Here is a 21,826-nt window from a genome sequence, read left to right as displayed (position 1 = left end):
TAACCTTGTTTTTGTTTTGAGTTGTGACTCATGTTTTTCAACATCTGACAGTTTTTGTTCATTACCATTTTTCTGAATAAGAACTCTACTGTCTAGCTCCATTTGCAAGGAAGTGTTTTGAGTATCTGCCATTGCCCGGGGTCTCTGAGAGAGCCCCCTGAGCAGAGTCACTGGAACAGTTCCCCTAGGCTAGACCATAATGTTAGGCGCCCTTACCCTGGCAAAATCATCACTTAGAGACTGCAGGGTGGGGTTAAATCAAGCCTTTTGTCCAAACACAGACATAAAGCAAGGATTAATTAACAAGTTCTGACTGTAATAAATAGCGCCTGATTGCAAGACTCTGCAGCTAGTGCTAAGGAAGAAGAACAGACGCTCTGTTACTAAGAACAGCAACTTGGGGAACTAATTGGATTTAATGAATTAGTGAAATTTTTGGTTCCCTATTTCATGTATTGGAGAATAAAATCTTCCGTTAAATGAGGATAGACCTATTTGCTTTATCAACATACTACATTGCAATAATTTTGCATTTTCTACTTAACTTTTCTGAAATTTCTTTCATTTTATTTTTCTTTTGAACTAATCAAAACTGAGTAATTGACTACTACTTATTTAATATGCTTGCTGTACAGTGTGATTTCTACTCTCGTACTTCTTTTGACTTCTCTGATTGTCACTCCAAAATGATATTTTTGGAGGGAGTGAAACTGAAAGATTAAATCCCTTAATATTCTGTGCTTGAAAAACACTGTGTTTGTCTTTTTGTCAGGTAGAATGCTTTCAAATCCCTCCTTGGTCTAAGCTGCTGTGCTTGACATCTCATTATTTGACTCAGCTGTTTCAGTTTCACCTTCACCCAGCTAATTAAGTAACTCATTGAATGTATTATTCAGTATTTGATTCCCCTATCTGAATCGGTGAGAGATGGAACCTAAGAAAATATCCCCTTGATGGGATTAGAGAAGGGATTGTTGCTCTGACATGGTGGACTAAAATGAGAATGAGCTAATGAAGTTGGCAGTATATGAATCGCATTCTGTCATTTTAGCAAGTGTTTGGCTGCTGGTGTAAGTATGGGGATTAGAGTTGCTTTAAACCGATCATTCCATAACTAACCAAGTAGTGACTTGTTAATTGTTTCAGGACATCTGCAGCGTGAAAGAGGTTCTTTAGCTTTATTTACAATTTCGGTTCCCTCTTCAGCTGTTGTCCTGTAGGGTATTATATCTTCATGTGTCACGTCTAGATATGGGCTTTAGCTATTTAGGGAACTTGGCTTTGTTCTTCACTTTGGCTCCGTTACCAACGTGTATTACTTTCCAGTGCTTTTGGCAATTTGTGAATAATTTATTTCTTTTTTCTTGGATTCCAAATGTAAACAGAAGTGATTTGCAACTGAGCATGAGCCAGTGTTGAGCTACAGGTTGTCTAATTGCATTCCTGATCGCTAACTTCGGTTGCATTTCTAACTATTCTTTAAGATTAAAAGGGAAGCGTTATTGCAATTCATTTATATTACAGTTGAGAATATTTTCTAATATTTATATTAAACCTGAATTAAATGGAACTGTAAACAGTCCTATCCACTTAAAATCTACGTATTTTTATCACACTGATTAAGGGAAATATTTAATTATAATGCAGATTTACATTCATCATGTCTCCAGAGAAATCTAACCTAGGAACACGATATTTTCTTGTGATAATGAAGAACAATGTTCTGCAGTCTATGGGTTGGGTAGGGTAAGGATCTGAGCCTTTCTCTAACTTTCCCTAAAAGTTTTTAAATGAATTTGCTGATGTTTTTTCTCATGCAGGCATCTCACTCTTCTCCTCCCAGCACTGAGTTATCTTTTCAGCTTTAGTCAGAAATTCCTTTATGTCTCTGAGAAGCCAATCTCACCAATAATTCACTCACAAATAATTCACTTCCAGAAGGGTGTTTTGAGTGAGAAGTGTTCTCTTCCACCAAAAACTCACTGGAAGAGTTCTGTTCAATTCTTACATAGAACATCTGATGCTTTGTCTCTATAAGAGTTCGTGCAGCGTATGTATTCAAACGAAATGCTTCAGCAAATCGCAGTTCAAAAACAATTGCTAGAAAATTGTTCTCTGAATGATGAATATTCTTTCTACAGTAAAAATAGAAGTGATATAATTTTGTAATGAGTAAGTGTGGAGTACATTCTCAACAGTTTCATGGCTAAACAAAATGCAAACTGTCTAATGAATGTTGCTTGTGTATTTCACTTTAAAGAAACAGTTCCTAAAGGTAAATGCTGAAGCTTATAAGATATGCATACTTTCAACCAAGGGTAAAAAAAAAAAAAAAAAAAAGCGAAGACCAATGTCTTTGTTAAATACATATTTGACTTTTTTTTTATTTTAAACTCTGAAGTAAGTGTGCCTTTTATCTGTTTACTTTCATCTATTTTCTCTTGTAAGAGATACACTCTCCTGGATCTTGGTACGCCAAGGGAAAGAAGTTGACCTTTAGTAAGAAGTGATAGCCTTGGAACAGATTTGACCTCTTTGCTGTTCTTTTGCGTTTAGAGTTTTGTTTGTCTTGAAGGTTATAGTTATCTGCAAAGAAAAATAATTGGAATGGGACATCTTTAGATTGGAGTTCTGACAGGGACCCTCTTTTAATACTCATCTTCTTGCTAATGAGAAGATGTGTAAATATTTTATTAAGCGTCTCAAAGATTGAGAACGTTGTCCTTAATGAGAGATGAAATAGAAAAAATTAGACTGGCAGTTCTTCAGTTATTTGAAACAGTGGAAAATTTTAACTGTTGTATAATGCTGACAGGAGTTCATAATATTTATAGTTCTGTCAGCAAACTGAGCTTCTGTTCAGCTATTTACTTGTTTTAAGCGTCTTTTAAAGCTATGCTTTTTACTTACTTTCTTGGAAATACACTCAATCTTACTGGTAGCAAAACTTTTTTTCTATTTTATTCTAATGAGAAAAGTAATAGCTGTATAAATGTAACCAAGTTTCGGTTAATTAAATGCAAAAAGCTTAGCTAGATTTCTGGATGACTAACACGGAATTGGATTGAGTCAGATTTTTTTAAAACGTGTTGTCTTAGTGCTAATGTTTTCTTATATTTCCACATTATATAATGAAGTGCTGAACTGCACTCTATTTGTATGCATGGATATTGTTGCTTTTAATTTGATTCACATTAAGGAAATCACACTTGTTTCACTTCTTCACAATTTAAATAAGGCAAGGTATTAATTGCACTTGATAGGGAAATAAAACACCTTAAGCTTATCAAATTGTTTTTAGCTTTGTTCTGAAATGTGACCGTTGGCTTGAACATTCTGCCATAACTATGCTTCATGACAATGCTTGTTTTTAATTTATTTTCAATAATGTAACAGCTAATTTTAGAACCTGAACATATTTTTCACCTAGTCCTAAATACAAAGTGATTGTTTTCATTAAAGGCTGTCAAATATCTGTTATATTTCAAGAACTTAGTGTCCCCCAGGTAAGAGCAGCGCTTGTGACACGGAGTGCTCTCCCCAGTCTCTTTGCTAAGAACAGCTTCTTTTTGTGAATTCCTCAATGCTTTTTCTAGCCAAGTAACTTCCAAGAGATGTTGGCTTTGGTTTTTATTCCACACAAATATGTCGATAGCTAGAAATTATGTCCAAGGTAAATCTACTAATCTCAGTCTTCAAGGCCTTGTCCTCTTCTCCATTCATGTCTACAAGAGGTAGGATGCACTCATGCCAGTACCACATCACGTCATTCATGGCTCTGAACGTACAGAACATACAGAAACCCCTTGTATGCAGCCTTGCCCTGCTGCACTGAGGGATGTGCCGATTGCCTCGGCTGGTGACTTTCACATCAACAAATCGCTTCTCTCCAAGGGGGTAGTTATAAAACTATCACAGCACTTAGACGAGGCCTCACCACAGTCTCCTGATTGCTGACTTTCCAGTGGAGGATGTAAACATGGCATATTCTGAAGTAGATACAAAAAATGCTCCTTGAAACACTTAAATATAAGTGTCAGAGTCAAACTTCATGTTCTAAATATATGTAGTCAGTAATAAGCCTACGACTTAATATGTGGTGTGATTGCTATAGGAAAGAAACATGGTTTAAGACTTCCAGTTATTGTGATTTATTTATTTTAATTTCTGGAATGAGGACTTGTTTCTCAGTCTTGCAGGAAAAGCTAATAGCTATTTTTTTTTGGCTTAAAGTAAAACTCAAGATTTTTAGAAGAAATTGTGCCTTTCAAAGAACACTGTAGTTGAGAGCATAGACAAATTGGTGGTGGGCAGCTGAAATACATGCTGAGAATGGAAATCCTCAACAGGAAAGTCTTGGCGAAAGCAGCTTTGGAGGTTAGTAAGATTTTTATTGAACTATTAGTTTTAGATATTATATATATTGGGTAACTTTTACATAGTTATTGGATGGTGCTTGAGATACGCAGGATACTTCTCCAGTCAAATTTAGAGTGGAAAATGTTTCTGATCTTTTCTCTTTATATGGCCTCCCATATGAAGAAACTAAGCAGCTGATCGGGAGCTCTCTGTACTTTCCTAGTGGATTTCCCTTGGCATTCCTAATTGTTTTAAAAGCAGTGGACAGTTGCTGATAATGTAGTTGCTGTGAGTGAGAATTGAGAATAGCTATTTTTGCGTTTGAGGATAGCAGATGGGAGTTATATAAAGTGTAGTTAGCTGAAGCCTTCAAAGGATGTGCACGTTTGGGTAGCTGTGCTTTGTTTTGTTTTGTTGCTGTTTGGATTTATTTTGATTTTTTACCAGAATTGCAGGTGTGAGGGCAAGAGGAGATGATATATGCTCAAACTGTTTGCTTGTAGTCTTCTAGAGTCTTTGATAATTTTGACATGGGCTAAATTGATCTTGTGAAGCTTTATTTATAAATGACATTTTAAACATTAGCATTCAGAAGTGACCTGTACAGGCAGCTTTTGTTCAGTAGCTGGGATACTGGATCTCAGTGCTCTCCAGCACTGGATCTGCTTTTCTGAAAGTTGTTTCAAGCTCTTGACTATCAGCTAGATGTTGGCTTCAATCTGTATCATTACACCATATCAAGAAGTGGATTTTTCCTGCCTGGTGTAGTGAACTCAATGTTAGGAATCATAAACTATCTGGTATAATTTAATAAATATTTTCATTTGATTATCATCGTCTTGTTTTACAGTTTGTATCTTTTTGCCTGTAGCATTAATAATCCTTAGTGTCAGTAAGAGCAGTGGAAATGGTCATCTCATGTATTTTATTGTAAAGTTGGCCATCATTTTAAATTTGTTGTTTAAATATATTAAAAACAATGCTGCAATCACACATTTAATTAGCTTCAGCAGTCAAAAATTCACATGAAGTGAAAAAGAAGTAGTTCATAGTTAGTGGAAATTTAAAGCTATGGAAACAAGGACAGAAAGCTGATAGCAAAGCCTAGATTATTTCACTTTGAAGTTCTTCTTTATCAATTCCTTTAATTAAATGTCTCTTAAAATGGGTACCACTCATGACTGTAATTCCACAGCACTGTGAGAATACCAAAGGGAAACAACAGTCTTCATTCCTTCTCATAACGTTGGTCATCCTGACAACTTTCTGTTTGGTTTTAGTAGAAATGTTATTTTTACTTGGGGATTTATTACACTTCTTTAATGAGTCAATAGATTGTGCAAGAGATGTTTAAAGTGAATCAGTGTTTTTAAGGGTAACCTTTATATCTGTGAACTGTCACACATCTAAAGAGAAAAGGCTATATAAAGCAATAACCAAGAAGTGTCTCCCTGTCTAATGTTGTACTAGTGCGCTAGTGTTTTAAAGACCATCAGCTACACTTTAGCAGGAGGTACTGCTATACTTTTGTGATGTTCAGCAATGACAGGACATAAAGGACAGCATTTTTGTTTTGTTTCAGATGAATTTATATAAGCATTTAAGTCCAAAGAACATTATTGTTCTAATAGTCTTCCTATCTAAAAAAGCATACCTATACCAAATGAAACCTAGGGGCTTACTGCTGATTTTACTGAATTCATTTTTTAAATACCACTCTGTATTGTGTAATAATGGGTTAAAACATATATATTTTTAAAAATACTGTTCTTTATATCCGAAAAAGGAATTTAAGCATTTGATTTTATTCTGACAAAGAATCTGGAATGTTTTCTGTGCATGTTAATTCCTTGTGCTATTGAAGTGTTGTCATACTATGCATTGATCACCTTAACAAAGTTAAAACTGATCAGCAGTATCATAGAATCTCTCCTTTCTCGCTTGAATATAGTGGTGATACAATTTGATTTGGAACTACTATTAAAATTACAGTTAGCATTGCAGCACTGAAATTTGCTTATAGCTTTGAAAGCAAAGAGAAATGCAAGCTTAATGAGTGTGCAGCTGTTATGAGGGATTGTTTGGAATTTGATACCTTTGTATAAATAAAAGCAGAAGCTGGTTAATTGGCAGGGAACCAACTAAAGAAATACTTTCTCTGATTCAGACTATAAATCAGTTTTTGTTCATTTATTTGGGGAGTATGATTTGTTGATAGAAAAATTTTTGTCTATTTACCTTAAAACAGTGAATTTTTTCAACAATTTTATAATTAGCTGCAAAATACAACTATCATTGACAGCTACTCCCAGTAAGATTCTTGTTTTGATAAAGAAAATATAAACATCTCATGGGCATTTAGATTGCCAGACTGACATACTGTATAAAGTACTGTTAGTTTAGGCACAGATTTTTTTAATTGATTTTTTTTTCCCTTTGTAAAGAGTATTGGATTTTACAATTCAGTGAGAACCTGATCTGTATTGTTCGTTGGCTTTATGGTAGCTATTGCTAATGGTTATCTGAAGAGCAAAATAGGAAGCATGCATCACTTGTCTGCCTGTTTTATGCTCCCATCTTGGTTTAAATAATAGTAGGAGGGATAGCAGTCGTTGCTAAAACTAAGGCTCCGTAGGGAGACTGTGGATTTATTTTTCCTCTGTGCTTCAGAATTCACCTTCGGTTTTTAAAGGGGAAAAAAAAACCTCTCAGAATATTAGGATCATAAATTTTAAATAGATCTTGCAAAAAAAGTAGTTCAGAAACTTTACCAGATCAAATAAAACTGTATTAAGCTACTTTATAAAGAAAGGGAGAAATATATATTTCTGCTATAATACGATTTTACCAGATTTTTCATTTAAGGGAAATGCCTGCAGTTATGCTTCCTTTGGGTTGAAAGTAATTCATCAAGGAAACATTCTGAATTCAGGAACGATGCCGTTTATGCTCCATCAGAATTGGTTTTGATGCAAACATTTTGTTAGCACTTGAAGCTGCTGTACTGGCTCTATTTTACTTTGTTTTAGTCTGTACAGCTTGGATACTATTCAGTATTCATGCTTGGGAATCTTGATTAAACTGGAAAAAAACTTTAGAAAGCTTTTAATGTAAGAAAAAAAGGTATTAGAAAATGCATTTTGAATTTAGAGTTGACTTGTGGGTGATCCAAGTACTGCTGTTCTTCTTGTCTCTCATTCTTTTGCCCAGACTGAGTAGGCAATTCAGAACATGCAAAATTCTTTTCAAATAACATTGCCTCTAGATTTGGTAAGAAAATCTTTTAGAAGAAAATTTGAAGTAAGTGTTGTGCTTGTCTCCTTTCATCATTGAACCAGAGCATTGGAATATGACCGGCTATCAAGTAGCTGGAGGCTTCCACTGGAAAGATGGAGAGCGTTCCTTACTTTTGTAAGGAAGGATCTTTGTGTTGGTGTTCTAACATTTAAGAGACATCTCTCGAAATCACTTGAAATGTTGGTGTAATTAGTCACTTCTGGCGGAAAGAGGATCTGGTGACATCCAGTGAAGTTTGGGTTAGCAAATGGAAAACAAATAAGAGTGTTTTTTTTGCATTTAATTTGTATATAATGATTAGATAGTGGAATTGCAGTGGGGTATATCGGAGGCAAGAAATAGGAGGAGTTTCAAAAACAGAATGGATGAGTTCATAAGATAAGATTCTCATATATTTTCATGTCCTGAAAGGAGTTCCTAGCTCCAAGTGTACCTCCACTGCTTGTTTTTCAGTCTGATTACCACACGTCAGGCCTGGTATGCTGGGTTCTGATGTAATCACTGTGATGTGTGTGCATGTGTTGTGTGCGGGACGTTTTACTCTTGCCCTAAACTTTTCCTCCAGACTGCCTTCTGATTGTCATGCTTTATTTCTCCAGTCTATCAAATTTAGCTTCATGTAGTAAACATTTTCTAAAGGTGCTTAGAAAATGCACCTGTAGGAAAGCAGACTGAGAAAAACAAGTTTCTCCAGGCATACAAGATATGCTGATGTTAATTTGAAAAGTCAACCAAATTCAGTTGCGTTCTGTAGAACTTGCCTCAGTGCTTCAGGTGTGTGTGGCCAATTGCCATCTCACCCCACGTGTAGTGTGTGCTTGCAGCACCCCGGCACCTTTACTGACAGCTCTGCTTTTGGATTTTTCAGGAATATATATTCTGTCCAGTGACTTAGAATGCACTGATATTTGTTAGTACAAGTAGGTGTCAAGTAGATCAACAGTACTTTTGAAAATTGCATATAAACTGGAAAATACATATGTTTTCCATATGTAATTGCATCTGAAAACTTGGCATCTGAAATTGGAGAAGGTCCCTGCCCTGATGCAACTGTGTTGCTCTATGAATTAAACATAGCTGCTTGGAGACTTGGGAACACTTACATTTGACCCATGTGTCAAAATGATGTTGTATGTAGGACATAAATCTTTTGGTGCTGTTCAAACTGATAACTTTATCTAATGGAAATCTGCATTGCCACCCTTGGAGATTAAAGATTTGCTAGCCCCCAAATTTCAGTCCTAACCTGATGTTTTCTAGGTTTGAAGAGCAATTCCCGGACTCTTCTGACTGATGGATAATGTCTTAAAATAATAGGTGTCTTTTCTTAAAATGCAGTCTATTTTTATGTTGCTTTGTGCAGTTATGATCTAAAAACATAGATTTACACTCAGGTAACTTTTTTTTTCCCACTGGAATAATGAGACACACATGCTTACTTTGTCTGCTGTGAAGAGGCTTCGTGTGTCTTTCCATCTCTTTGTATTTGTATTAAACAAAAGGGCAAATAAGTCATAAAAGGGGGAGAATGAAGGGGAAAGGAGTGAGAAGGTATCATACACTTCAGTCCATAATGCCTTATCAGCAAGCAAAAAATCACCTGTGCTCCCTCAAGCAAGTCTATATTAATGAAAAAAATTAAACCTTAATTTGTTTAAAATAGAAAACAAACATACAAAAAAAAAACCCACCCAGCTTTGATAGCTTTGAAAATTGCAGGTGGACGTAAGTAGAACTCTGGAATCAGAAGAAAGGAGGTTATCCACTTTCACAGCTGGCTGGTGGCTGGTATGTAGCAGGGACACGCATGGGAGTCACTTCTACTGTACATGAAAAATACAGCAGTATTTTTACAACCAGTAATTTTTTAATATAAAATGTGTCAGTTCAACATGCTAAGGATCTTGAATCCATTCTTCTTGAACTCTACTTTTAACTAGAAAAAAAAATGAATGAGCTCCCCAAAGACTTGAGAAACTTTACTTTAGATCCCATATGAGATGGATTTCTTTTTGGACTCCAGACTGAATCTGAGAACAACAGGGTAGGACGAAGATGACCCAGTCTTCTGGTTTGTGCTCGTAGCTTGCTCAACAGAGGCCTCTGTTGCTCCAGAAATGTTAGTAACTAGAGATTAAGCTATTGCTTTCATTCACAGTGCTCTTTTCTTATACTTTTGACGCTGCAGCTATAGAAACTGCAAGAATCCTGGAACTTAATTTGCTGAGGTTCGTGCACAAGTCATGCAGCTGCTGGCAACAAACTTAGTAAATGCTTGAATGTCACATTCTACTGTTTGATTTTCCATCTCTTTTCTCCTTCAGTAACTAGTAGTGTGCTGTTAGTTTGCTCAGAACTCATGTGGACTTCAAATGAATTATTCTGCTGGTAGCCTGTTAGTTAGCAGCAATAAGGAAATATAACCGATAGTGAAAACATTGAAGTATTTTCCTCAGTTATTCAGAGCTTTGATGTATTCCAGCGCTTAATAAAAGTGTCCATAAAAATAAATAACACACAATTTTAACGTGTACTTCTTCAAGTATTTCTATTGTTATTTTGTTTAACATTTGGGTTACCTTTACATACGCTTTTGTCATTCAAAGGAACTGCTTCTGCTTGGAAAAATTTAAAATCTGTTATAATTCTTTAATTTCTAACTTGACAGCATTTTAGCAAATCGGGAAGTAGTGTTGGGAAGCAAAGGCTTAATTTGTTTTAGCACTCCTTGGGATACTAAGAGTGCATGCTAAAAAGCTGACCAACCTGTTCAGTGCAATGCATTTATCTTTCGTAGAGTTGAGCAACATTTTAAGAGGTTGTTTGCTTCCACCTACTGCCCATTCTTGATATTACAGACAAAAACAACGCAATACTTGAAACTCCCGGGTTTCTCATCTTTCCTTCTGCTGATACAGGCCAGCAGAGTAGTGTGTGTAAGCAGGAAGTATGCTTGCTGTTTGTATTTCCTTCCTTTCAAATAGAAAATAAATATGTTGACAATTGAATTAACTTTTAACGTTTCTTAGCTTGTGTAATTTATTTGTCTTCTGTTGTTTGTGTTCTGTTTTGGATGTTGTGTATTGTGCTGGTATGGAAGTAATGGAAAGAGATTTGCATAGCAGAGAGACACCAAACTGAAAAATATATGATGAAGATCACAAGTATTCACAGCAGTTATTTATGTTAGCATGACTAGTGGTTACTTGAGGGCATTCACCTTTTTGCTATTCAAAAAGTAAAATTATATATTTTATACATGTAAAATAATTGTGTGGTTGCCGAACAGTCATGCCATCGTCAATGAGTATTTGTACTGTCTAGAGCTTTCCTTTCACTTCTCTTCAGTGACACTTGTATTGTGCTAACACAGGTTGAAGGTGCTAGATATGATTCCCAAGGGTCTGACATATTAAACTTTAGATTCCGTGGAACATCATCAAAAAAGTGAAATAGGGATGAGGGAGGGGAGCCTTCTCAAGAACGCTGTCACATCTGATGTATTCTGTTCTATGCCCTTTCAGTAGATCTTGCTGTCAACTTACATAAATCATTAGTTATTTGCAAACTAGCACTGAAAGAAAAAAAAGAACACTTTTTTAATCTGGTAAGCTGTAGTACTCAATACAAACTTACATTTCATGCCTGTTGGTCACTAAGAATTCTAAATCTGATGAATGTCAGTAGGAACATTTTAAGGTTACCTTTCAGAGTTCCGGACCTACAAACACAAGGCTGAGCATAGTTTGATTATCTTAATAACTGTGATTCTACTGTTAAGCATATGTGGCCCTTACAGCACTTTGTTCAACTCTTACAAGTTGCATTTGCCCTTTACTGCTCCTGATACGCTGTGTAAAACCTTGGTTTGTTTCCTTGCTGCTACAGACAAAATAAACCATTTCCTTTTTTTGTGCCAAATCAGTGCTCAATAGCAGAGCTCTTAGGGTGTTTATATTATAATTTAACTGGCAGTTATGCAGTGACACCTAGTAAAAAAGAGAAGAATTTTGAGTTCTGCTTTCCACAAGCGCTACCTGAATCCTGGATTGTATTTTGAATATAAAGAGCATTTGAAGTACTGATTTATAAGTGATGTGTAAAACTAGCTGGAATAACAGAGATTGTTTTTCTGGAAATGTTCTGTTTGAGAAGTGGCGGAGAAATGGATATGCCTCATGAAAATGTCTTTAATACATCTTGCTGAGAATGAAAATAATTTTTCAAGAAACTTTAATTCATTTTACTTTATTGAATGACTTCCTTTTTTTTAATCTTTTATGAATATATGGCTTAGGTAAGAAGTCTTTGATATTGAAATAGCGTCAGTGTATTTAAGATGAATAGACATGCTGCTGAAGAAACACGGCTTCTTTATTTAATTTGTTTCCATTTTTAATGGGAGCTGCTATTAGCTGTCAGCCTTAAATTTGTAGTTTGGGATTTATGTAACAAGTAACTGTAGCCAATAATTCAAAATTTGATGAGAGTAGTTCTAGCTTTAGTAAGAGGCTGGGGAAGGGCTTCCTTTTAACAACAACAACAAAAAGGGCCTCATCAACCAAAGTCTCTACATTTGCAGTATGTAAGAAAAAATAGCTTCAAGGAGTGCCATCGTGGAAAAAGTGAAGTTGAAAACACTGAAAAAATACAATAGATTGCTAACTTTGTCTACAGTCTAATGATTTGAAATACGCTCAGTTGATTGTTTTCAGGAGCTACTTGTACAAAGGGATAAGATGAAGGCATAAGTGCCTTTAAGACAATCATTTGTGTGATAACAGTTCACCCTGTATATTTTCAGATAAAAAGAACATATTTTGTAACTGATTATATGCTCCCTCCTGTTCAAATCCCTGGCAGTTCAGTGAGAGACAAAATACCTAACGGGAACATGTGTGGGACGTCATTAGATATAAGACTGCTTGATTCCTGGAGAAAACATAAGTACAAAATGTGTGTGTATAATAAATACATATGTATATCTGTATGTTTATATAAAATAGATGCTTGAGTTTCTTGCATATTGCAATGAGGTTCAGGGACAAATGTCTTCAATGCATCCAGTAGTCCCTAAGTATAAATATGGACCCATGACACATTGTAGACTTCGGAGTCCTAGTCAGTACTTCTGTCAACAGACCATTTCCTCTTGAGCTGATAGTTATCTTGCTTTTAACTTTACCATCGGTATTACAAAAAGAAAAAAGGAAAGAGTAAACAACTACTTGGTATCAAGATGCACATTAAAAAAGCAAGCTTACACTATAAAGAAGATTTTCTTATTTTGGTCTTGTGCGCTGGCTGCAGTATATAGAAATAGGGTTTTTTTATGATGTATCAGTGCTACGTTTATGTTTACAACACATATGCTTGTAATAAAGTTTAATACATTTTCTAAATGCCCTAATACGGAATATCTTATCTATAAAGGTGCTGTTTATTAATAATAGTACAGTAAAATATCAACAAAGCAGGTTGGGAAACCTGCTTATCAAACTTCGATGCTTTTTCTTGAAACTTGTGTCCTTCCCACCCTTGCGAATGTGCTTTGTGACATTGTCTTCTCTGTTTGTCTTTTCAGGATACTAAAGCAGAGTGCAATTCCTCTGTAGAAACTGAGGACAGAAAAGTAAGTGGCTTGTTTTAATGTCATTTATGTCAGGCAACTCTAGTAAGTTATTCTTTCATTGTACTTTTTCTTTTTAATTTAACTATGTTAAATTATTTTATGGTGTTTTATGTGTATGCGTCCTAGTTTCCTAATAGCTTTGCTAATACAGTTGTATTACTACTTCAGTAAGCACAAAACAACCTTATTCGATTGATTGTTTTTATGTTAGATTTCTCTTCCTTGTTCAGAAGAGAATTAAAAACACTCAAAAACAAGAGATGCAGAAAGCTGCCTTCTAGCTCTCAAGTTGCATTTCAAAACAGTGGATTTTTATGCTTAATTTAGCATTGGCTTAGCTGTGCTATAATGTGTGCTATTAAAGTTCTGTGGTTCAGCTTTTTTTCTTGGACTTCTTTTGGCTACTGCATCTTTCTATGAATGTTCAGCAACTGCTCTTTTTCTTAATAACAACCAAGTTATATTTGCTGGAAATAAAAAGACTTCATAAAGCAACGAAATCCCATACACACTTCAGTTATTCATGAAAGTTGAGATTTCATTCAATATTATTGTTGTACAAGTCTGGTATAATATGGTGTCAAAGTTGCTGCAGGAGAGCACAATTCATTTTTGTTATGTGATGAAGGTTCTACAGAATTTCAATGATTTACGACGTTTTCAGGAACGAAGAAGAAATTATTTTGAGTTAGACAAAAACATACTAAGAATTCAATTAAGATACTAAAATCTGAGTGTAATTAGCTTGCAAATGCAAGAACTTGCATAAAGAGTTGTCTGGTTGTCCTCCTCATTTCCTTAATTTGTTGGAGCATTTTGAAAGAACGTAAACGTTATAATTGGCTATCGTTATATGGCTTGTTTCATGTTTGGTCACAAAACTGAAGCTTCTGCTGAGCTGAAGTGGCAGCTTTACTTTTCAGTCCAGGGATATGGATTGCTAATGACCTTTTCTGAGATAATCAAATACAGACATATCAGTTTTATTAAATAATAATGAGGTTTTTTACTGGTTGTTGCGTTGCTCATGTTTATTGACATGGTAAATTAGGGACTTAGTGTAATTTGTAGAACCTGAAACATTGTAAATAAATATTTTTATCTTTGAAATCAAGACAAACTACTGCAATTAAGACATGCATAATTAGCATTTCATAATTTGCACTTCGATAATGAAATATATTACTAATGAACTATATCATTAGTAATTAATGAAAAATTTTCCTAACTAACCACAAAATAGGTCTGCAAGGTGCCTATCGCTTCTTACAAACTTTCTTCCCGATGCTTCTTAGTCTCTACTTTCTGAAGCAGAAATTTGTGAAGCCATTGATAAAGCTTTGCCTGAAGACAAACTTAGATTTCATGAAAGTAGTTCTTTTGAAATCTATTATTCTGTAAATGTCAAAATATAATCTAATTTCCTTAAGTACCTTGTCACTGTGATCTGTGTATCCCTCCATTGTTACTTCTCCTGAACATTGTAAGACTACCATTTTTTTCTGCACGGGTAAAAGTCTTCAAATTTTAAAATAACAGCTGACAAGCAGTCAACAATCTGTAGTAGTTGACTTATATTATTAGGATTACTGAACTGTGTCTACCACTACAAGCAGTGGACCTGGTCTATGGAGGACTCATTTCCCACCTAACCCATGTTCTTTTCTGGTCACACCCAGCCCTTTTTTATTTTATTTTCATACCTTCTTTCTGAACAAGTAATATTAGCTATTTAATGAATCATGTGATTATGATTAAATATCTAAGCTTTGCTGTTATTAAAAAATATATATGTAGAAACATAATCATTAAATTTTCACATGAAAGAAGCCTGTTAAAACCATGTGAATTGTGACTTGGTGAAAACAGAGCCATTTCTGAAGCTACTTTCATGTTTTTGGAATTTGAGTCATAATTTTAAAGCCTGTGATGTTTTTCAGCATGTGGTCTCAGTCTTCCAAGGGTAACCAAGGGTTTTTTTGTTTCTTTTACCCGGGCATTCCAATTACTGTGTTGGGAGCAAAACAAATGATTGTGTTTGAAGGAGTTAATAAAAGTATTGTCATTTTTGTCGGGAGGAGGGCCATATAGGTTCCTTTGTGATCTTCTCTTCCTTTTGGTACCAACTCTAGTCTCAGTGTCACTTTAAGATTGCTAGTACATAAAGCTTTATTTTTTCAGTTGATCTTATAATTTATTAATCAGTTTTCAATAGCTGAAGTTCTTGCCCCAAATATATTTTCTTAATTGTTTGTTTATTCTGAGTTCACATCTTTATTTGGTCTTAAACACGTGAAAGAGAATTGCTGTATGGGATTTGCATTGAACAGGAGTCTTCAAAAGTACTGAAAAACAAGAGACAAAATCCCTGGAAGCAGTAGTTCTCCCTGTCCTGCTCTGCCTTTAAGGTCTGAACAGAACGTGTGGGAATAATTTGTTTTGCTCTGCAGTTATTATCGAAGAAACTCATGCCAGCACTGTGAAGTGAGCATTCTGGTATGGAGTTACATTCCTCGTGCTGTCCCACCCTCCCTTTTGCTTTATTTTCTTCTGAAATGGAAAAATGAGGCAGTGAAATCTGACTGGAAAGTTATCTTGCAACGGCTGTTGTGTGCTGGATAATTTTGCTGCATCTGGATTTCACTGCGCTCGGAATGTTTTGTTCTTCAGATTCGGTTTCTTCATTTTGTTTGATTTCAGCGTACTCTTTTTAGTAATAGGCTCACATTTGCTGTAATGTGCAGTGACATTCTCTTCAGTATTCCTTGCAGGGAAGTAAATGCTGACCATTAACTAGCAGCTATGTTATTAGCTTGGTAACTCAAGGTCACTCAGGATATCTTGCTTCATTTTCTGTTCTTGAGTAGCTCATGGAGAGAACATTTTTGAGATGCATCTTGACTTAAAAATTTACCACATTTGAGCTCAGAGTGCAGAGGCTTTATGAGACCAATAGACTTAATGGGTGTGCATTAGGTCAATAACATGATAGGTCAGTAAGTTAGAAAATTTCCCTGTAGTGGCATAACATTTCATCACTCCCTATTACCTTCTGTGGGATATGGTATAGGCAGTAATGCCTTTCCTTATGTCTTCTGTGGAAAAGATTTTATAATTTTTTTAGTACCCTCTGTCAGAGGATTTTCAAGCACTTCACAAACAAATTAACAACACTTGCAAGGAAAGTACTTACGCTTATATCGCTCATGTTAAATATGAGGAAATAGAATTATGAAGAAAAGTCAGAGGGAAGGTTGCAAAGTTATCCAAGACAAAATGAGAAGGAAAAGAAACGAGGTTACAAGTATACTTCGCTCAACTCATCCTATAGCTTCTTGCAATCTTTTATTTATTTATTCAGTTTAATGACAATATCCAAGTATTTTCCCTAAAAGTTTAAGGGAAATCTTTGTCTTACTAGTAGGAACAAAATTATTTTAACATTGTTCTTTAAGTTACTGCGAGTGGAAATTAGTAAGGGTATCAAATAAGAAAGAGCTTATGAAACAGTCTGTGCATGATGCTTCTTAACTGCAGACATCTAGGATGTCACTATAATTGTATACTGTTTCCTTTTGTTGTGAACCCTTCTGCTGTTTAGGACCTTCCTATCAGTGAATATGAAGTATCATTTTTATTTATTTTACCTTTTGAGGGCATTATGCAATGTATATCATTTTGGAATGTTTGGGGCACATTTTTTCCTCACATCAAAAGGAATTAAATTTTTCTGAGGAAAGATTGCAGACTCCAACATATTGTATCAAAGTGTTCTATATAAATACGTTTATTCTGTTAGGTGATTGTGTTCTATAAATTGTGTTTGGATATAGGTTCAGTGGAATCTTAAGGAACACTGATGGGCCTCGTGGTGTTTGCTTGAGTGAACAAATAATTCCTATTTGTTCTGCCTCTTTAGCTGTTGAACAAATAAGAGTATTATTGAAGCATCATACGACAGGACAGAATGTAGAGAAAACAAGTGGGAATAATGCACAAGTTAAAATAACAAGCTGTTCAGATAATACCTACCTGTCACTGTGTGCCAAAAGTTCCCACTGAGATCTCGGCTCTCTTAAGTTGGATTTGAGTGATATTTCTGGATTCGTCTTCATCACAGAGGTGGAATTTTTCAGAAGGGTAAAATTGCTCGAAATCTGTGTCTGTCTCTTCCATAATATTTTTAATTCAAGATTTTGCGCAGTCCAGATAACCACAGACTCAGACAGTAAATTGAATCAGACCTATCGTCTGAGTTTCTTAGTTATAATTTATTATAATTTTTATATAAGGATGTATAATTCTTTATATAACTCTTATTATATTTTTAGCGATAGCTTTAAAATCAAAGGATCCTCCATTTCCTTGTCTTAGCTTATGTTCTTTGCAAATGGACACATTAGTTATGGGAAAAAATAGACAGCTGAAGCTTTCCTTAGAACCTAACCTACTGCGCTGGTCGGCCGAATAAGTATTAGCAATTCTGAAGTGAGGAAATAGTCAGAAATCCAGTAAATTTCCTGGCATGCAGATTGTCACAGTGCAAAGTCTTGTTGGAAGGTTCCATAGTATTTGAATGATCATAATGGCAGCCCTATTACTGCTCTCTTGTTCTTTCTGTCACTGACATGCAATTACAGAATTTCACAACTGAAGTGATGACAATTGCTTGTGTGTGTGTCTGTCTTTCCTTTTCATCCAACTGTATCGAGCAATCCGTAATTTGATAAAGTGGAATTGAAACGACAGACTTGATACAAGTGCCAAAACAATAATTTGACCTCCCACTGAAGTGTTAATGTGTTCGGCTGTCTGACTTTTACTCATGCTGAATACACGTAAAGAACGTGTATGGTATATTTCTTATGCTAGAATACCAGCTAAGGCAGATTACTACTCAGCTGGCCAAAGCTGAGCCAATTAATGATGCTGGTTGAGAGGATATTTAAGAAAGGGTAAAGACTGTTGTAGAGCAGCTGAGAGAGAGAGGAGTGAGAAAATATGAGAGAAACAGCCCTGGAGGCACTGAGGTCAGTGAAAGAGAGAGGGGAGGAGGTGCTTCAGGAGCCAGAGCAGTGATTTTTGCAGCCGCGATGAGCAACGTGTTGAAGCAGGCTGTCCTGCTGCAGCCCACAGAGGACAGTATTAGAGCAGATATCTGTGCTGCAGCCCCTGGAAGGCCTGTGCGGGAGCAGGATCCGGGCAGGAATTGTGGCCCGTGCTGGAGCAGATTTTTTGGCGGGAATCATATCCTGTGTAGTAGCAGTCACTTCCTGAAGGACTGCACCTTGTGGGAAGGCCCCATTCCGGAGCAGCTAATCAAGAACTGTACCGCATGGGAGGGCCCCATGTTGGGGCAGGGGAAAACCTCAGGAGGAAGGAATACTGGTCTCCTGTAGCTGACACTTATATATGTTGCCCACTGGCTGCTACTCCAGGCACCTCATCTATGGTGCCTTGTGTAATCCAGATAGCTGTGGCCCTCCAGCCATGACATTAGGGCCCGCACTCACTTCAGGAGCTGACACGCTCCTGTCAGACTTTTCATCTTCCTGCTCTGACTCTGTGGAAGTTAGTGCAGTTGCAGAGCCTGCCAGAACAGTTCCGTGGCAGCTGGTCACATCCCATAGGGTGCCCTGCACCCCTCAGCAAACCCGCTATGTGCCCTCCAGAATGGAGGGGTGTGCTGTGTGGAAATCCCGGGAAAGCAGGCAGATGTCCTTTGATAAACAGCACTTCCAGTTGTAAAGAACAGGCAGAGTGGCCATCGCCGATTTGCAGGTGGAGTGGGAATTTTCAGAAAGCCTGTGTGTTGTAGTCTGGAGACTGCAGGTGGGTCATTTGTTTTTATATATGAGAGTGAATTCCATGTGCGTTAAGGTAACGACAGAAGAAGCTAGGGTATTGAGTTCAGGTCCAGAGTGATTGTGTCCTTTTTAGGATCTGACAAAGGGTGTCACAGCCAATATATTTTTTAATGGCAGCCCTGAGAGAGTTGGTCTCATCTGTTGGATAGGCAGTAGGATGCAATTATTGTAGAGACTGTTCAAAACACAGGCTATTTTATACATTAGCATTTGTAGCATCAATGTGCAAACATAAATAGTAGTCAATAAGAAGCCGGAAAAATAAAACATCTTTGCTACTTAGGCCCATTTCGGGATGCTTGCTGCACTTCAGCAATCCTGCTGCAGGAGTACACTGTAGGTTAAGAACGTGCTCGACTAACTTTCCGCACAAAGGTATGTGGTAAATTTTAATCATGTCTTGCTAAGGGATGTGCTAAGGGAGGTGAGGTGGGGCTCCGAGAAACATAAGGAAATGGAAGTACTTTTGAATTGAAAATGAGATGATAATGATATTTGTTGGAAATGGTTTCCATGTTGATAGAGGTTATCTACCTTAGTGCCTTTTCATTTACTTGTTAAGAACTCAAAGGCACACTAACTGAAAACATGGACTTTAGAGTGACCTGTATTTAAAAAAAGAAATGTATTTCATACAAAGTAATCATAAATTGTGTGATAAACAACTGTTCAAAAAATCTGTATTTCAGTATCTAGCAGAAACTGAAGACAAGCTATTTCCTCAGTGTAGTTCTTCCCAGGCTGTAAGTGTGCTTGTAAGACTGTGCATTTGTAGATGTACATCATCTCACACTGGTGTCTTGTCATGGGATCATGGAGAGGTTTGTCCACACAGTGTGATCAAGTTGATGCAACCTAAACGGATACTCAGCTTCTTGCTGTTTTTGTAGGCAGATGCTTCCCCACACAGAAGCGGAGCACAGCTTCACCTGTGGCCAGTAGTCCTTTCAACTTTTTAACTCTCAATTTGAATTGTTCTCAGGGAATAAAGATAGTAATTTCAAAAATGAGGAAATAAAAATTATAGCCTAATTGTACTTAACAAAAGTTCTCACTTCATCTGTTGGAGCTGAACCATGGATGTATCAACTTCACGTTTTTGTTGAATATCTCAGAGGATGTCAGTAGTCTTCGATGTCATTGTTTAACATTTTAACTGGATAAACTTCAAACATTTTAAAACTATGAACAGTTTTGGAAGAGAGCAAAGAGGGTGGGACAGAAGCATACAGACTCCCTCTTACCTGTGTTTTTTTTCATATACTTAAGAATTATCTGGAGCATTGATGTGCTGGGCATTCATCTAAAGCTTTTGTTTCAAGCTGTCGTTATTAGCTTCGCTTATCTTGCTCAGAACATGCTGGTTTTGAAACAAGTATGACTGGTTCATTAAGTTAGGTGGAATCTAGTCATGATGACAATAATGGAATAGGTCAGTGTTTGATGGGATATGGAGCAGAAAGAGGTTGCAGAGTAACTCCTAAGAGGACTTTAGATAATGAGACCGCTGTGGGAAGCCACTTAAAGTGTTTGTGTTCACAGAGAATCAGTGAATTGATTCGACCGATATTTATTCTTGCATAACGCCCCCAGATGGTAACATTTGGAAAATATGGATAATACTTTTCTTCTGTTACGCATCAGGCTTGTTGATATGCTTTCTTATTAGACAAGTAATCTTGCAGATGTTGTTTCATTAAACTGAGGTACAGAGATACATTCCATTAATTTTCTATTCCCAAGTTCTAGGCAATGCATTCTAATTTTCTTTCTTTAAAATTGCAGGACAGCATTTCATATATTAAGTGATACACAGATTGCACATCAACTGATTAAACTTACCAGAACAGCACTAATTGAACACTTGCTAGCTTGTCTTTTAAAGTTCTTTAAAAGGTAAAATTAATAAATATGCAGCTTTTATTATTCAAAATATGGGGAAATGGTATTCCTCAGAGAGAAAACAGTAGGACTGAGGAGCCATAAAATAGGTTGTTTTCCTTGTTTCTGTATGCCTGGATAGTCAGCCTGGGGTTTGTATTCTGAAATACATGGGACTTGGAAATGTTAGTTTTCTATATACAAACCTCAGTTTTTGGAAGTAGACACGCTTTAAAAGAAAGTATATTTCTAAAAGTATTAAACTTTATTTTTTTTCTGGCTGGAAACATATGGCTGGCCATCTGTGCTTAGCCATATAAGTGTTTCTACACTGCACTTTAATTTTCCTTGCAGTAAGAAGCTAGCCACTGTTGACTACGGAAGTGTTAGAGACGTTACGTTTTCATGAAGTTTCCTTAAAGAGGCTTACTGATGAGTTGGGGGTCTGGAGGTTGTGTTCTTCTGCAGGTAAAATGTGGGGAATGGAGTTCTTTTGTAATTTATTTCAAGTCCTTGTAACAGAGCTTACGTTAAAATAAACACACAAACATGTTGCTATTCAGGAGCTTACAGTTGCTTTCTTCTTATTTAATGATATACCTGATACTCTATCAGACTGCTCCTCTGTTAACGTAGACTTCACTGAAACTAATTTGTATGAAACTTGAAAATGGTATTAGAAATTTTGTGTGAAGAACTTGATGCAGGCAAGTGCTTTACTGGTCTAAGTCATAAAATTGAGAGATGTAAGTAACATTGCTTCTCTGTCAACAACTGTACCTCTATCAAA

General features: G+C 36.2%; 1 long non-coding RNA gene across 2 annotated transcripts in view; it reads left to right on the top strand.

Annotated features, from left to right (window-relative positions):
- LOC110405884 overlaps positions 1 to 21,826 on the top strand; it is a 199,138-nt gene that overhangs the window by 156,512 nt on the left and 20,800 nt on the right. Inside the window, exons 3-4 of one of the 2 annotated variants that reach the window (XR_002443163.1) lie at positions 13,241 to 13,288; positions 19,439 to 19,668. This is a non-coding gene — a long non-coding RNA (uncharacterized LOC110405884). Of the gene's footprint in view, positions 1 to 13,240; positions 13,289 to 19,438; positions 19,669 to 21,826 lie in introns of those variants that run through there. The other variant, XR_002443162.1, reaches the window with a different exon arrangement.

This window comes from Numida meleagris, chromosome 13, assembly GCF_002078875.1.
Source record: "Numida meleagris isolate 19003 breed g44 Domestic line chromosome 13, NumMel1.0, whole genome shotgun sequence".
In the NCBI taxonomy this organism is placed as follows: Eukaryota; Metazoa; Chordata; class Aves; order Galliformes; family Numididae; genus Numida; species Numida meleagris.
Note: the sequence above shows the minus strand (reverse complement) of the source record. Positions and strands in the feature narration are given on the sequence as shown.